The 17,307-nt window shown below is 38.0% G+C and overlaps 1 pseudogene; it reads left to right on the top strand.

The window, feature by feature from the left end:
* The first annotated feature begins 278 nt into the window (after positions 1 to 278).
* On the top strand, positions 279 to 1,609 carry LOC125343271 (annotated as a pseudogene).
* Positions 1,610 to 17,307: the final 15,698 nt, after the last annotated feature.

Raw genomic sequence — 17,307 nt, 5'->3', positions numbered from 1 at the left:
CAAGACAAAATAATTGGTCAGGGACAGAGTACAGGTTAAAAAAAAAAAAAGAGGCCAATTTAAGTCAAGCAGCATCCATGAAAGGAGATCGGGACAGAGGGTATGAGTCAGTACCATTCACCTCTTCATTTACCAAACACAAGTGCAGTAAGTACTCACAGTCTTCCAACCCTGTGCCACATTCTAACCTAATAGTAGACCAGAAATGAATCATGATTCATATTTAGTAGTCTTCCTCGTTTTCTTTTAAGAATATGAATTCCTGGCTCGCACGCCCTTGGGCCGCGGCCGGCGCCCGCTTCTCCCTTCCGCTTCCGACGCGCCATCTGCTCAGCCGGTGGATGTGCGGCAATAACATGTCTGCCCCGCTGCCCGCCGTCGTGCCCGCCTCCCGTAAGGCCGCCGCCGCGGTTATTTTCCTTCATGGACTGGGAGATACTGGGCACGGATGGGCAGAAGCCTTTGCAGGTATCAGAAGTTCACATATCAAATATATCTGCCCCCATGCGCCAATTATACCTGTTACATTTAATATGAATATGGCTATGCCTTCATGGTTTGATATCATTGGGCTTTCACCAGAATCCCAGGAAGATGAATATGGAATTAAGCAGGCATCAGAAAATGTAAAAGCTTTGATAGAGCAAGAGGTAAAGAATGGCATTCCTTCTAACAGAATTATTTTAGGAGGATTTTCTCAGGGTCCTATAAGTGGCGCTAATAGAGATATTTCTGTTCTCCAGTACCATGGGGATTGTGATCCTTTAGTTCCCCTAATGTTTGGTTCTCTGTTGAAAAACTGAAAACATTGGTCAATCCAGCCAATGTGACTTTCAAAACATATGAAGGCATGATGCACAGTTCATGTCAAGAGGAAATGATGGATGTCAAGCAATTCATTGATAAACTCCTACCTCCAATTGATTGATGTCACTAAGAGGCCTTGGATGGAAGTACACCAGCATCACTGTAGTTGATTATAAACCTTCTCCCATGCCTGATCTTAAAACTTATCATGTTTGCAGTGGTAAATGTTTTGCAAATACACACAATGATTCAGACTCAATAATGTCTCCCCATGGGAAATTTATGATCTTTTAAGTTTCTATACATGTATTTGTATAAGATAATCCAGAATATACTAGTATTAAAATAAGTGAAGCCATTAGCTTCTTTTTCTCAAATGTAATTCATCAAAATAAAAGACTGAAATCAGAGTTTTTATTACATCACTAAAAATAACTAGTATTCTTAGAGAAAATTTGTTCAGGTATTAATAAGCAGTTAAGGTATAAATGATGTATTAGTGCTATGGGGCTTAGTCTAGGGAGTTGTTCCACAATTGCTTAGTCATCATGCAATGTCTGTATTTTTATATCTTATTCATAGATATGTAATGATTGTCATACATAAGAATTAGATGGTATTATGTTATTCCTAATATTAGGGATAATACTTTTAAATGTCAGAAAAGAGTAATACTGCTATCTTGAATGAATGGCCCTTTTATTTGAGGGACTATGCTTTTTCCCAGATATCATTTCTATTTAATATTCTTCTGTACTCTCAAAAAAATAGATTCTTTCTTGACTTTCATAGTAGACCAAATATTGCCTCACCTACTCTCAAGACATGCTGTAATTTTATATTCTGAATCGCAGATACATGGTATTTAAAATCTATGTACATTATAAAAGAAGTCAAACATTAAACTTCCTGTACTACATATTTCAAATAATTACACCTTAGTCCAAATTTAGACCTAATTACTAGAATCTTTAGGTAATAAGAATAATTCTGTGGTTTTATTTTCTTGTTAAAAAAGGGATACATTATATTCTGGTATATTCAGATATGTAAGATGGATCTTAAAAATGAATTCATAAAACGACTAGGTGTCTGTAGCGTATAGTTTAACTTTACTTTTTCTGTTTTTGAAACCAATTACTGTACAAAATGAGTGTTTCATTAGAAAATTTTACATTATTTTTATCTGCCAATAGACTTACTTGAAACGTTCACTTTAGTCAAACGAGTTTTAAAAATTACTTCTTTTGAGCCAGGCACTAATGGCTCACACCTGTAATCCTAGCTACTCAGGAGGCTGAGCTGAGTGAGGATCACTGTTTGATGCCAGCCTGAGCAGGAAAGCCTGAGATTCTTATCTCTAATTAACCACCACCCCCCAAAAAAAAACACCCCAAAGTCATAAGTGGAGTTGTAACTTAAGTGGTAGAATGCCAGCTTTGCTGAAAAGCTAAAGGACAGCATGCAGGCCCTAAGTTCAGTCCCTAGTACTAGCACAAAAAAAAGATCTTTCGAACAATACAAATAGTAATCATTTGATTTTTAAGTAGTCAAAATGTCTGGATTACCAGTAAAAATTATTTAAGAACAAATTATGGGTAATAAAGATCAGAACCTTATACTACTATGTAGTTATCACACAATTTAATATGTAGCAAAGGTGTATGCTTGATATTTCTGAACAGTGTTAATTTTTCTTCTGTATTCCAACTGACCAAAACAATGTTAAGAATGCATCTTTGTAAATGGGTGCTAGTTGATCATGGAATTTAGTAATGGACTACATAGGATGTTAATAATGAAGCCATATGTTTGTGTCTGGATTTGAAAATTTTAAACAATCATTTACTAAGTCATTTGCCTTGAAGAACATAGTTATTTCAGTTACACAAATCAGTAAGGTCTCTATGGCAAGAAATATTCCAGTGAAATGTGCTGTGATGTGGGAATATTTAAATGTTTTTCACAGTTTCTATCAATGTGAAATAAAATTGAATTCTGACTTTTCTGTGGCTGTAAAAACAAAAAGAATATGAATTCCTTTGAAAGATTGTAAGAAGATTTGTATACCACATTACCCTTGAGTTCCTTAGAAGGCTAATGACATAGACTGTCCAGGTTAGACTTAAGGTGGCCTGATCTAAAGATATACAAACAGAGGGAAGAGATGTTCAGGGGCTATTTGGAATATTCAATCGATAGAAATCTACGAAAGAGTGAATGGAGAGTGGGAAAAGAAGGTATTTCACAGATTTACAGATTTCTGATCTAAAGTATGTTTACTTAACAGATGGATGCAGTATAAGTTACCCATATGGGCAATATGAAATGAAGAACATAACCAAAGAGAGGAAAGGTTGCATGTTGTAGAGAATGTAAATGGAGATACAAAGTTAGTGTTGCATAGAAATCTGGGCCTGAAGTTAGATTTCAAATCGGTGCAGCACCTAGAATCTTGATATTTATTTTATGGTAGGTAAATACCAACTGCAACCATGGGCATGTGATATACAGAAGGAAAAAGCAAAGAGGCATGATGAAAAAATTCACAGAAATTCAACCTCAAAGAATCAGATTGGCCTTGTTCTGGCAACTCATGCCTATGATCCTAGCTACTCAGGAGGCTGAGATTTGAGGATTGCAGTTCAAAGCCAGCTTGGGCAGGAAAGTCTGTGAGACTCCTCTCTTATTAACTAGCAGAAAACCTGGAGTGAAGCTGTGGCTCAAAATGGTAGAGTGGTCGCCTTGAGCAGAAAAGCTCAGGGACAATGCCCAGGCCCTGAGATCAAGCCCCACGACTAAGAAATAAAAATTAAAAATCGGATAGAAGAATAAGTAACATCATATTTCCATCCCTATGCTCTATTTTGCATGAACAAAATATCTCCAGACATTATTTCCTGGCTTTGTTCCTAGAAGCCTAATTTTGCTTCCACTCTCCTGATTTCTGAATTAATGGTTTAGAATCTGAATTTTAGTAGTACAGTAGAGGAAAAACTCAGAGAAGACAAAAAGAAAATAAAAACCTTAATGACAATGTCAAAACGTTAAACAGGCAACAAAGGCAAAAGATTAAGAATAGTTAAACTGAAGGTGCCAACCAATGTAAGAAGAAAGAAAATTTATGTGTTGGAATGCCTAAAGATAAATTATTGTAATCCACTTCATGAACAGGACTGACCATCTGGGAAACTAAAATGGATTATCCATCCTAACTTGTCCTAACTGAAGAATGGCAGGTTAAAGAATTGGAATACTTTAGATCATGAGGCAGAATCCTCATGATCTAATCAATCACTTGATATGGGTCCTAACTCTGAACAGTGCTGTATTGGGAATCATCTTTCCAAATAACAGCTTTGGGGACACAAGTGTTCTTGAAGAGTTAAGAGCATCTATTAGGAATATGTGTCTATGGAAGCAAATGCCCCAGCAGAACACTGTTGTGAGATAAATACAGCTTTATTTAAAGCTTGTCTTCCTCTCCCACCTGCCCTTCTGAAGGAGAGTCTGGTTGGTGCGTGAGTCACCGCCCACTGATTAGTTCTGCCATGAGTGTAGCAGCTATGAAAAATGGAGTGAAGACAGAGTACAGAGAGCTCCAAATTTGAGCTGTTTGATTTGCATTCACTGGATGAGACTAGTTTCAGCTTTTTAAAGATGATTGTAAGTTATCAAGATTCAATGTGAGTGAATAACTCTAGAAATTCATTTCCATCTTTTTTAACATAAAATGCTGGGTGAAAAATGCCTGTGTATAATATTCCTTTTCTTCTAAAAATAAAAATAGATTCTTACTCTTTCAAAAAAAATAACCTATGTTACTCATCCTGGGATCTTTGTATTTTCCATATGAAGACTCCATTTTCTTACAAGCTAGAGAATTTTGAGAATTCCAATTGTCAAGTATATTTCTCCCCCAAATTCAGTGGTTTGCTTTTCTTTGTCGGAGAGAGGTTAATGAGAAAATAAAATTTTAAAACCAAATGGCAGACTTGGTTTAAAAAACAAAACAAAACAAATAATTTGTGGTAGTATTGGGTTTGACTTCAAGGCTAGTGCTCTACCACTTTGAGCCACAGCTTCACTTTTTCTAGTGGTTAATTGGAGATCAGAGTCTCATCAGACTTTCTTACCCAGGCTGGCTTTGAGCCTGGATCCTCAGATCTCAGTCTCCTGAGCCACCAACACCCAGCTGTCATGTGTTTTGTTAGAGACTGACCCAGAATGTACTAAATACTTTTCTCAAACTTCCGCCTTCAAGTTTTTCTCCATTTCCTCACTTCATTTTAGACTAACTTATATGGTGCTAACAATATGTTAGAAGTTGTTCTAAGCATTTTATATGTAGCTAATCCCCAAATTAATAATAGTTGACTTACAATATTTCTATTGTATGATAGTACAAACCTGGTAGCATTTGGTAGAATTTATTCCTTGAGTTTTAACTTTGCTCATTTTCTGGGCTAGTGCTAAGCAATATTATAATCTCTCATGATGCAGTGAGGCATGCCATACAAGCTCCCTCTGAGCCACCACACCACAAGGGGCAGAACCCTGTACTCCACAGAGAACCGTGTTGCCAAGCTATGATGTTCTGTAGGTTAGTTTTATCAGCTTACAGTAGTTTCACCTTACAGTGGTGGTTTATGGGAATGAAATTCTATTTTAAGGTTAGGAGTACCTGTGGATCTAAATAGTCCTATAACACAGATACTGGTATTTTCCATACTTTGGGAAATCTGTAAACAGAGGCACAAACATTAGATGCTGGGGATCACAAAGGCATGTTAGGGAAAAGTCATCAATTGAACCCTGATAGTCTCTCTATATGTTCCATGCCCTTGAACATCATGGTAGAGGCCTATTTGAGCTTTATTTGATGAGAATTACATGTGTTGTGGTACTATTGTCCCCATCTATTTCGTTCAAGGCTGCATTCTTCTTCAACTTTTTCAAGTGCTTCCTCAGTCTCTCTTCTTCATTCTCTACATGCATTCTCAGATTTCTTCTCTTCTTAGGAAGAAATCCCTTTGACACGCCTATCAAGTCTCATGCCTCTCTTCCTTCATTACCAACAATCTTGGAATATTAATCTCAATGTTTCTTTGTGGACACCTAAGCATTTTTCACCCAGCATTTTATGTTCAAAACTTTTGAATCACACCAACCTTGAAATTTCCTCCTCTTTCAAGGACTATGATATGGTAATCTCATGCTCATGGGTCTTTCTCTCTTCCCATTTCTCCCCATTTCCTGTGCTAATCTCACTCTGGGTACCCTTACCCAGGAGTTTATCCTTGGCTTTTTCCTCTGCATGCTACATGCTTTCCTTGCTGCATACTTGATGATCTTCTCATACCCACAGATTGAATTGTTGCCTCTCTTTGCATCTCAATCTGAATTGAGATGTCAGAGAACAACTCGGAGGCTCACTATGTAGTGAAGAAAAGCTAGGTTATCTGTCTCACTTCACAAGGAGGCCCTCACTCCCTGTTAGTAAGGACCTGGAATGCACAACTCCAGGACCAATGCAATTCTAATCTTGCCTGTAAGAATTAACAGTTCAAGTAGTGACTCATGGCACATAGCTCAGTAAAAACAAAAATTAAACAAGGACTATGAAGTACAAACACGAATCAGATGGGAAAAGAAAGGACACTTCATATTTTATGTCTGCTATCTATTGACTAAGGCACGTTTTCATGTACTGCTGATGTAGTCATTCCTTTCCTTGTTGCTTATTTCAAAAGAACCACTATAATTTACCCTTTTCAGTAAATTCCACAGAAGTAGATTAGATTGATCCTTGATGGTCTCCAGGGATTACTGCAGAAAATGTAGCTGACTCCTTCTTTCCAAGTGACACATTGGAGCTTCCTTTTTCATCTTATTTTGCCAGTCCTGGGCCTTGGACTCAGGGCCTGAGCACTGTCCCTGGCTTCTTCTTGCTCAAGGCTAGCACTCTGCCACTTGAGCCACAGCGCCACTTCTGGCCATTTTCTGTATATGTGGTGCTGGGGAATCGAACCCAGGGCCTCATGTATAGGAGGCAAGCACTCTTGCCACTAGGCCATATCCCCAGCCCCCCTTTTTCATCTTTGATTAAGAACATACCCACTAGGTCAGAACTTTTACTCTGGTGACAAAATCAGAATTCAATGGAATATCATTAAAAAAAACCCTGAAAACCATGAAGAATCATCCCTTTTACCACAACGGAAAGCCATAGAATAGAATGGGAAAGAGATCTTTTAGGCAAGTGAAACATATCCGAAATATATAGCACAATATCCTCTTTGTTAAGATCTTAAAGACTGGGCAATTATACATTTTTCCTTAATAACTTACTCCAGCAATTAAACAAAAGCAATTAAAAATTCCCACCGCTGAAAAGAAAAAGGTTTAAAATGCATTCAGAGATCCCAAAATGGTCAATATCCACAGTCTGCTTCTAACTTGTGGAACTAAGCTGGTTCTCCCAGTTTCTCCTTGAGCAAACAAAGGATGCTAAAATTCTTGTTGGTAGATGATTAGGAAAGTATGAACCAACTGCCAATGAGTACATACCAAAGAAGAAACCATCAAGGGCAAAGGGGAGATATGAATCTTAGATTCTGACACATAAGAAATATATTAAATGTGCACAAAAGTAAGATAGATCACAGAAGGAAGAGGAGCAAGGCAGGAAGAGTAAAAGGAAGGAGGAGGGTGCAGGTGAAGATCTAGAAAAATTCTGATCATCAAATGATACACTGAAGGAAGTTAAGTTCTTAGGGCCTCTACAAAATTTAACACATGACCAAGACCTTGCTAGTAAGACATCTCCCTTGAGTGGGCAGGCTCTAATTAACCTCTCAATAATCTCCTTCATGGCATCATAAGCCCTCATAAACCCCTTCTCCTCCAGGAATTCCTCTGCAGTAGAAAACCAGACCATGTGTGACCTGCCTGTCCTTACTGCCTGCTTCATTTGCATATGGTTTTTCTGATCCCACTGCTCTTGCCACAGATCACATCTTGGGAAGGGAAACCAGCAAAGGATGTACACAGTATCTTGACAGACCTTTGTCTCCATTTTACTAAGTGTCTGATTAAGTTTGACAGACCTTTGTCTCCATTTGGTTAGTATCTGACTAATAAGTTCTTTTTTTTTTTTTCAAATTTTCATTATCAAACTGATATACAGAGAGGTTACAGTTTCATACATTAGGCATTGGATACATTTCTTGTACTGTTTGTTACCTTGTCCCTCATACCCCCCTCCCTCCTCCCTCTTTCCCTTCCTCCCCCCCCCCCCCCGAGGTGTTCAGTTCACTTACACCAAACAGTTTTACAAGTATTGCTTTTGTAGTTGTTTGTCTTTTTTTACCCTGTGTCTCTCAAATTTGGTATTCCCTTTCAATTTCCTGCATCCAATACCAGTATACACGGTTTCCAATATACTCAGATAAGATTACAGAGATAGTGTAGGTACAACCACAGGAAGGTGACACAAGAACATCATCAATAATAGAAGCTACATATACACATGGGACGTTGAAAGTAGTTACAACTGTGATATAACAATTGTCTCCATAACATGGAGTTCATTTCACTTAGCATCATCTTATGTGTTCATAAGGGTATAGCTATTGGGCCTTGTGATGCTCTGCTATGACTTGCCTACACCTGTACTAATTATTCCCAATAAGGGAGACCATAGAGTCCATGTTTCTTTGGGTCTGGCTCACTTCACTTAGTATAACTTTTTCCAAGTCCTTCCATTTCCTTACAAATGGGACAATGTCATTCTTTCTGATAGAGGCATAAAATTCCATTGTGTATATGTACCACATTTTCCTGATCCATTCGTCTACGGAGGGGCATCTGGGTTGGTTCCAGATTCTCGCTATGACAAATTGTGCTGCGATGAACATTGTTGTGCTGGTACTAATAAGTTCTTGTCTGTCCTCACTTTGTGGTTAAAAAGTTTGTACAGGTTGGGCAGCAGTCTCTTTCCTCTCCTCCTTTAGTTGTATTTCATTCTCTTTATTTCTCTTAGTTAATTGCAATCGCTTTCCCACTTCCTATAGATTCCAACTCTTAATGAGATTGTCCACTGTACAGGGGCCTTGCCCACAATGCACACTCAACAAACACTTGTTAAATGAAAAAAATGAATGAATAAATAAGATGCTTTCTAGATAAGAGTCAAATCAGTTCCTCCTCTTTGTCTAGTTGTCATAGAGGAGCTTGGGTAGTAAATCCATATAGACATATTGAGCATATTATTATTTTTTCTTTCCTTTCTTTCCCTCCCCTTCCCTCTCCCTCTCCTCCCCTCCTTTCCCCTCCCCTCCACTTCCCTTCCCTTTCCTTCCCTTCCTTTCCTCCTGTCTCTCTCTCCCTCTTCTCCCTTTCCCTCTTATTTTTCTATCCCTCTCTCCTTCGCCCCCAATTAAATATGCAAAAAAACATATTTGAAGGTGACAGAAATTTTTGTGATTCTCTTTGCTTCCCCAAATCACTTCTGGGGAAAGAGCTGCACCTAGTTTTAGCTGTCTCTCTTTCTCTTCAAGGAGGAGGGCATGTCAGTTTGTACACTTTGATCCTCATCTTTCAGAAGGCTGGCTTTGCCCTCTCACGCACAGATACATGTCCTATCTTCTACATACCATACCAGAGCATGGAGGAAGGGCATGCCAAATAGCCAAGTCTGTCTGAAGTTCCCATCACCCGCAGTCATTAAGTTGAGAATCAAGCAATGGAGTCATCCTTGGAGACCAGGGACCCTTATGGCTGACAGCTGGTGGAGGCTCCACCTAACCTCAATTCAAGCCCAGTCTAGCATTGACAAACAGTTGTGACCTAGGATAAAGAGAAGAATCTCTCCCCCATCTCCTTACTTCTCCATGAAATGGGCATAAGAGTCATTTTCCCAATAAGAACACAGGATTTTCATGACTATCAAAATGATGCAAAATCAGAGCCACAAATAGATGAAGCAACAGAGGTCTAGAGAAGAAAAATGTTTGACTCAAATTTCCACAGCTGTTTTTCAGTGTTGTGCCCAAACTATTCTCCATGCTTCCACTGTTCTGCTCAGAGGGCCTAAGACTCCACCATTCCATACCTATGTGAAAAAGAACTGGGGAAGCTGCAGTGTCCTAGACTGAGTGTATTATTGTTGTTATTATTATTAATAATATTATTATCATTACTATATTACTACTACTCTATTCATAATACATATAAGAAGGTGATGGGATATTTTCCTTTAATTATCATGTCCCTAGAAATAAAAATGCAAAAATGCAAACACTTTATTATTTAAAAAAATCAAATTTTGGGGGCTGGGAATGTGGCCTAGTGGTAGAGTGCGCTTGCCTAGAATGCATGAAGCCCTGGATTCGATTCCTCAGCACCACATACACAGAAAAAGCCAGAAGTGGCACTGTGGCTCGAGTGGTAGAGTAGTAGCCTTGAACAAAAAGAAGCCAGGGGACAGTGCTCAGGCCCTGATTTCAGGCCCCAGAACTGGCAAAAAAAAAAAGTCAAATTTGTATGCTTCGTGGTTTTAGTTTTTCGTCACACGTAAAAAATATACAGCAACAAAACCCATTGTGAAGCATCTTTCCTCTCTACAGTTACCTTTCTAGGCACACGTTTTCTTTTCATTTTTAAGCAGATATGACAGCCTACATTTCTCCTCCAGCCTCTCAAATCCTGAATGGACTTTAACCACAGCAAAGAGCACAGGTAGCACTCTGGGTGGGGGCTGAGTAGGGTAATGCTAAGGCGAAAGGGGCATCTGCCTGCATTTCTCCTAGAGTTGCACAATATTAGAGTGAAGCAGGAAAGGGGAAGGGCCAAACATCTGGGCATGATAGGGATAAAATAGGTAAGCTTTGGAAATAAATACTACTTTCCAGAAAGGACTATAGCACTTCAAAACAGATACTTGGGCTTGAAAATTTTCCAGAATTGAAAAAATGAGCGGGCTGGGGTGGAAGTAAGATCAAGAACTGAAGGACAGGAGAAGACCACTGCAGAGTCACTGGCTTCAAAGAGTTAATGTGTATTTTGAATCTGCTCACATCTTTCATTCCTCATTTTCAAATTTTATCCCTTAAACACACTTATTTGTCCATATCACATTTCCAAATGCATGGGGGAAGTGTGCCTAATAGCTAATTGATGGGGCAGACCAAGCTCGAGGTAAAGCTCCTTTGATAAGTAAAGAATTCTGGGTGGGAGGAAGGGAGAGAGAGCTAGCCAGAGACAATGGCACCTCTAGAATTGCATTACAGTGCAACACAAGACCCACATTGGCAATCCAGTCTTAGGAAAAGAGATTTCATTTTCTGGCTCCTTTCTGTTATCTGCCCTGAGTATTTCAACATGTGTAGAATATGGAAAGTCACAGATCAGGATGTCATTGGAAACAGGATGAGAACATTGAGAGTTTCAACATTAATATGTGGGTAAAAGAGAAATGCTGATTTTGGCTTTCCCTGTACACAGGCATGAGACATACACTGAAGGATTGGAAAGCTCAGAATAAACAGTTGTCCTGATAAGACAATCATGGATACAGTATATGTCCACTTCCTCTAGCACTACTCAGCTGTTCAAACATTATTGGTCCTCCATCTTCTAATATACTGTGGAAAATAGATCACTGAAAACAATAACGCTAGTGCTGCCCCAAAAGAGATACAATGAATACCACTCATAAATTTAACTTTTCTAGTAGCCACATTACTAAAGCCAAAAAGGAACAAGTGAGATTAATCTTAATTTAACACATGATGTCAATATGTAAGCAACTTAAAATAACTGAGCAATTTTACAGTTCTGAGTTTTAGCTAATGAGGTTAATGGCTTTGATATTGAATGGCAAAGATCTAAAATGGTTATTTGTTTGACATACAAATTCTCTTTGACCTATTTTTTTTTGCAAATTATACCTTAATATCCGAGCAAGAACTGTTGACATTATTCCATCTGACATATTACAGAACATAATATGTATCCTTGATGCAAAAGTAAATCTTATACTTTGGAAATTTGGTGATGTTTGTGAATCATGTTAGTAGTGTGACTTGATTTACTTCTTGAGAATAAATAAGAACAAGGGTAAAGGAAACAAGGGTGAAGGACACAAGAACTAAGAGAAAATATATTTCTCAAAAAATTCAACAAATAATAACCAATGACTCCAAAAATACATTGTCCAATCAAAGCACTTTGAAGTCTGCAATCCCAACTCTTTAATTAATAGAGATGGATAGACAAAATAGTTTTTGGCTCATAATGACCTAGAATCTAATGCCAGAATTTTTCTTTGGCACACAGGCATAGGCATACACACACACGCATGCACACACACACACACACGTGTATGTCATATAAATTATAAAGGTTTTATTTCTGTATTTCTTCAGTGCCTCCCTTAATTACACAGTTATGTGCAAACTGGTAGTAAGAATTAAGTAATCTTGCTGGGCATTTATGGCTCATTGCTGTAATCATAGCTACTCAGGAGGCTGAGACCTGAGGATCACAGTTTAAAGCCAGCTTGCACAGGAAAGGCCGTTGAGACACTTATCTCCAATAAACCACCAGAAAAATGGAAGTGGCCCTGTGGCTCAAAGTGCTAGAGCACTAGCCTTGAGCAAAAATGCTCTGGGATAGTGCATAGGTCATTGAAGCCCCAATGAATGACAAAAAATAAAAATAAAAGAAGGAAAGAAGTAACCTACCTTCATCTTACATTTTCATCATTGTGATAATAAAATATTGTTAACTGATGGTATGAACTATTTATTTTTATATTTGCAAATGTCCCATGTTGTAAAAACAACCTTGGTTTAGTTTTAGAATCATTGTCAAAACAAGAAAATTAACTCAAATTAACCATGGGCGTAGAGGATGAAGGAAAGAGCTTTTGCTTCTGGCAGAATAGCTCACATTTTTGAAGGACAGCCAATACCCTTAAAGTACATGCATTTGCATTCTGCAGTGAATGTAACAAACAGCAACAGAAACATAATTTATACACACTTCCTTTTATTAATTTGCTTTTCTGAAGTCAGTTGTAAGTGCGTTGATTTCCTCCTACTCTTTGTTTGGTTTCCCCTGGGATGTGTCTAACCACAATGGAGAACACAATTGGAGAACATAAGAGGATTGATTTGAAAATGTCATGAATGTTGCTAATAAACTTCCATTGACATAAAAGATTCATTAATTCATTCTGTAGGCAACTAAGTTTGCCATGTCTAGGATATTTTGTAGGGAATGAATCTGAATGGTAGAAAAGGCAGATAAAAGACATTTTTGAATGTTTTAATTTTAAAGTGAAATAGCAAAAGATGTAAATCTCAGGGTTAGAATTGCCAAAATACACTAGCTCTTTATGGCTATAGCATTTTAGCTAAAAAGCTCAGAGGGAAAAAAAATTGCTGATTACAGAAGAATTTTCTTTTCATTCTTTAGTAATCTCAATTCCATGTTAAATCTTCCATTATAACTTAATCTTTACAACATGTAACATTTGTTTTGGTGATCTAAAAAGGAAATAAAACCTCATAGTCTTTAAATCACTCATTCTATTATACAAGATTATTTTTATAACTGTTGTTAAATTGACGTGATTTTCACAGTTGTTTTCAATTAGGTCAATATGGCTTCGTTTGGGCTATAGAGAAAACCAGGAAGATTCAAAAGCAAATGCTTTATAAAGTGGGAAACTGCCATTTCAAACTTCATTGTATTTTTCCATTGTGTGATATATATCAGAATAATTGTAGCATTAGTCTATGTGAGATTTATACTGAGAATTTTTTAATTTTGCCATGCGATGATCCCATTTATATTTCATTTGTTAAGCAAAGAAATTGAAGAGCCTTTATTAAGTATCACATAGTCTAGCTCTGCACAAAACAATCTGGCTAAGGACATTATTACAGAACTATGGGTGGTTCTAGTCAGAAACTGTCCTTAAAATATAAGAAGGACTAAATTTTATTTAGAGGACAAAAGAAATGAAAGATTCAGAACCTTACTATAGCTTCAATTACTAGCTACAAAATACAACTTTTACTCTTAGTATAGTGAGAAGAACTTCAAAATTGCTATTGCTGAAAAACAATGACTTGACTGGGATCACAAATTAAAAGCAAAAATGAAAGTTGCCCTCTCGCAGTTACTTTGCAATCATTTTAGGTGCAGAAAGGATAATATTAACTGAAAAGCATCTTGTGATACAAGTAACACTTCCTCTCAGTCAGGCAGTGCCTCCTTCTTAGGATTTGTGGCAGGCAAAATTATGAAATTAAAGGAAATTAAACAGCCATAAACTCTGGACAGACAATAAAGACTTGCTTACTCCCATCAAGTGAAAAAGCAATAACAACTTCTCTTAAACTTCTCCATAGCCAAGAACTAAGATAATGGTCAGCCAGGCTAGGACTATGATTGAGACTGTTTAATTATTATTCACCTTTCTTCCTTTGTCTCAGGTTTTGTCTATAAAAAATAAAGCTCATGTCTGTATGGTGAAGGTGGCTGATAAGGTAGTGAAATGCTGTCTTCTGGTGGCATGGCTATGCCATGTGCTCCCTTCTGTTGATCTGAGGTATGAAACTCCTATTGGAGTTTGGTATGGAGTCTAAAACTCCAGTTTCAGTGTCTTGGCAAGTCAATGATTATTTGATAGCTATAGTCAAAAGGTAATGAAACTATGCCTTAACTATGTAAGCTTATTAAAAGAGAGCTCTCTCAAAACGGCCAAAAGAGAAATACTAGAGAAGACAAGGCTTGAGTGACAGAGACTCACAAAAAGAGGAGTTTGGAGCCCAAAGTGAGGTGGGATATTCAGATTCTGGGGAGCAGTGCACAGATCCTGAGAGCACTTTTAGTGGTTTGACTTTAGGACCACAGAGCTGTAACAAAAATCCCCAGTTGACCTCTCAAGTTACATGTAGATGTGATTGAGTAAAAGATAGACTCTCGATTTCAACTGTTTTAAGTCTCTCTTGATTTTATAATCCTAAAACAAATTTTATCCAAGCATGGTTCACCTGTAATAGATGCTTATAAATATATTTGAATGAAAATTTAAAGACAGATGAACAAAAGTAAAGGAGTTTTCACAATTCTAATGATGAGTCTGTGCTCATGTCTAGGCTCAAATACTGCTAAACAGTAAACAAGAATGGACCAACCTCCAGGCACCAGTAGCTCACACCTGTAATCCAAGCTACTCAGGAGGCTGATATTTGAGAATAATGATTAGAATCCTAGCCATGAAGAAAATTCTGCAATACTCAATCTCCCAAATACCAGCACAAAAGTCAGACAGGAGGTGTAGCTCAGGCAGAGTAACAGCCAGAAGGGAAAAGGCTGAGCAAGAGTGTAAAACCCTGTGTTCAAGCCCAGCTCCAGCACAACACAAATAAACATAGCTTCCACAATTAAGAGAATAACAATCTGGGCCTAAATATGGCACATCTTTATAGTGATCCACATAGATTTGCTTCTTATCACCAATTTATCTTGTGAAATAACTTGTTTCTAGCCAAGCTGATCAACATTGCATTCTCCAAAGGAAATGAAATCTGACTTGAGTCAATAAACGGACAGATTATCAAAGAAGTTAGGTTTTTTCCACTCAACATTTCTAAGTAAAATTTCCCAATGAAGTATATGTCATGTTGTATATTGGCTTCTGACTATAGCATTTTCACTAGACTGGAGATCACTAACGAACAATGACAGGTTGGTCTTGTGACAACCTGCGTTCTTTACAGGATATCAATGACCAGTGACTTTTTCTTGTAATTATAAGTTGTTTTCTTTCACATGCTTGCAACTTTCTCACAAACAACCCATCACTGAGAGTCTAAGTAAAAACCTAGCCTTTTATGTTCCTTATTCAAAAGTGCATGGTTTAAAGAAGCTCAAAAATGCGCCTCCTAGTGATGCAGTATATTAAATATGCTCAATTATCTGTGAGCTTTAGTTTTTTTTGACGGGCAATATTGTGATCAAGAATGCAGAAAGTGGGGCTGGGAGTATGGCCTAGTGGCAACAGTGCTTGTCTCGTATACATGAAGCCCTGGGTTCAATTCCCCAGCACCACATTTATAGAAAACGGCCAGAAGTGGCGCTGTGGCTCAAGTGGCAGAGTGCTAGCCTTGAGCAAAAAGAAGCCAGGGGCAGTGCTCAGGCCCTGAGTCCAAGGCCCAGAACTGGCAAAAAAAAAAAAAAAAAAAAAAAAATGCAGAAAGGGAAGTCAAAGAGGACACCAGGAGATGGAAAGACCTCCCATGCTCATGGGTAGGTAGAATCAATATAGTGAAAATGGCCATATTGCCCAAAATGTTATACAAATTTAATGCAATCCCCATCAAAATCCCTGCTACATTCTTCACTGAAATAGAGAAAACAGCCCATAAATTCATATGGAACAGCAAAAGACCTAGAATAGCCAAAGCAATTCTAGGCAAAAGAAGCAGCACAGCAGGAATCACAATACCAGACTTCAAGCTCTATAATAGAGCCATCATAACAAAAACAGCCTGGTACTGCTGGCATAAAAACAGACCTGAAGACCAACGGAATAGGATAGAAGACCCAGAAATAAAGCCGCAGTCTTACAGTCTGCTGATATTCGACAAAGGAGCTAAAGACATACAATGGAAAAAACATAGCCTCTTCAACTACTGGTGCTGGGAAAACTGGGCAGCCACATGTAAAAACTCAAAGTGGGCCCTAGCTTATCACCATGCAACAAGGTCAACTCAAAATGGATTAAGGACCTCAACATCAGACCTGAAAGTTTGAAACTACTGAAGGACAAAGTAGGAGAGACACTAGAACTTATAGGCACAGGTAGAAACTTCCAGAACAGAGTCCCAGGGACACAAATGGGACAAATGGGACTACTACAAAATACAAAGTTTCTGCACAGCTAAAGACATAGCCACTAAACTAGAAAGACAGTTAACCATATGGTGAAGGATCTTCACCAGCACAGTAACAGACAATGATCTAATATCCATCATCTATAGAGAACTCAAGAAACTAACACCTTCCAAACCCAGTAAACCAATTTTTTAAGTGAATTTAGTTTATTTGAAAGGTAAATCCAAGAAGCACCAGTAGAATTGTAAAAAGCTAAGAAATGGAAAGAAAGCCAACTGGGAATGGCTTCAATCAGGAGGAATGCCCACAGAGGGACCACAGAGCATGCCTGGGAACTGCCCTTTCTGAGGAACAAGCGACTTGGATAGATATCGCTCTATCCCCACGATTCCTGGTGGAGGGCTGCTCCTATCCTCAGGGAACGAAGTAAAGCAATTATTAAATGGGCAAAGGACCTAAAGAGAGACTTCACAGAAGAAATAAAAAATGGCAAAGAAACATATGAAGAAATGTTCAACATCCCTGGCAGTAAAGAAGTGCAGATAAAAACAACCCTGAGATATCACCTCACTCCAGTTAGAATGA

Source organism: Perognathus longimembris, chromosome 2 (assembly GCF_023159225.1).
Source record: "Perognathus longimembris pacificus isolate PPM17 chromosome 2, ASM2315922v1, whole genome shotgun sequence".
NCBI classification, from domain to species: Eukaryota; Metazoa; Chordata; class Mammalia; order Rodentia; family Heteromyidae; genus Perognathus; species Perognathus longimembris.
The sequence above is the reverse complement of the archived record's forward strand: the minus strand, read 5'-3'. Positions and strand labels throughout refer to the sequence as shown.